This window comes from Egretta garzetta, unplaced genomic scaffold, assembly GCF_000687185.1.
Source record: "Egretta garzetta isolate BGI_Z169 unplaced genomic scaffold, ASM68718v1 scaffold197, whole genome shotgun sequence".
Classification (NCBI taxonomy): domain Eukaryota; kingdom Metazoa; phylum Chordata; class Aves; order Pelecaniformes; family Ardeidae; genus Egretta; species Egretta garzetta.
Window position 1 is genome coordinate 303,240 of NW_009260274.1, and position 1,480 is coordinate 304,719.

Genomic DNA, 1,480 nt, shown 5'->3' on the forward strand with positions numbered 1-1,480 from the left:
CCCTATGCTCCAAGAATCCAACCTTTCCCCAGGGAACATTCCTTGAGCAGGGAGCCCACTCTCCTATGTAGCTTTCACTTCCTTATTCAATGCATGTAGCTTGCTCATCTCTGCCGTATTTTTTCATTTAGCTATATCGGATACATACATACTGCAAAATACGCATTGTAACTTCCTATTCCTGAATGGAGGATCTGGTTGGTACGCTTCAATTGGAAAGCTGTTAGCTAATCAGATCTACTGTTCCCTTCAGTAAGAGCTCTGCTAGGAGACCACTGTTGTTATTTTCTGATGTATATTTCTATAACGGATGATTTCAAACTCAAAAGTGACTGCAGTACTAGGCCAGCTCCTTCACCTGAGCTTCCTAAATTAAAAGCATAATAAATGGAAAAGAATCAAAGCTGTTATTTCACCTGCTTTGTTTCTCTGTGAAAGAGCCTGTTCCACAAACAGTGCAAATGATAGCAGATCTTTTAAAAAGTTACCCACCTTACACAGAAAAAGGTCCAAGGCTTTGATCATTCAGTGCCTTGCAAAATTTTCAAATATCCAACCTCTCATTAAATGCCCGTGAATTTCTAACCGGGAACACAGCATAATGCTGGGTGGAAAGCGAAAATCCAAACTGCACAGCATTATTGTGGATGCCTTATGGGTACAAACAAGTATCCTTTGGCATGCATTGTATGCATCACAGTTTTCTGTCCTGTGTGGAGAAACCCAAAATGAATAGCACCGGACACTAGCAGAGATTTTTGTGAATTGTCACCAAAACCATACCCATTTACTTGATTTGGTTTTTCTGTAACCATTTTCTGATGATTCATGGCATGTGAAGGATAGTGTAACGGATATTGATCTAAGTTCTGCAGCTTATTACAAGCTATACCTATTCATCCTTTAACTTATATTAGGTTGTAGAAGTAAGCAGAAACATATTTTTTTTTACTTTGATCTTGATCTATCCCTTATGAAAGAAGCCTCTATCAATGCTAAGGGAGCAGGATTGGCCACAAGATGTCACTCATCTTCTATCAGATACCTCTAAATCGGTGTATGCAGGCTTGGGAAAACACGGTTCTTCAGAAGGTGTGCTAAACAGAGAACTGTCTCGCCACTACAAAATACAGTCATCTTCTCATTACAAAAAGACATTATCTTCCTTTGCTCTAATGGCTCCCAAACACTGAAGCTCTAGCAGCTTGCAGAGTGTGTTCTAAAGACAGCCTAAGAAGCAGATGAATGCCCTGCAACTTCTGGCACAAAAACCTGAGTGTTCCTGACGCTTAGAAAAATGTTAGCTGATGTAATACGTCCACCTCGTGCAGCCAAAACCGCAGCTGCTACCAAAGGCCAGATCCGCGCCTAACCTTACGTGCCTGTCGGGGCTGTGAAGGTTTTGGCGGACGAGCCCGGGGAAGGCGGAGGAGGGCTCTTAGGAAGCTGCTTCGGGGCGCGCGATCAGCCAGCGCTCTTC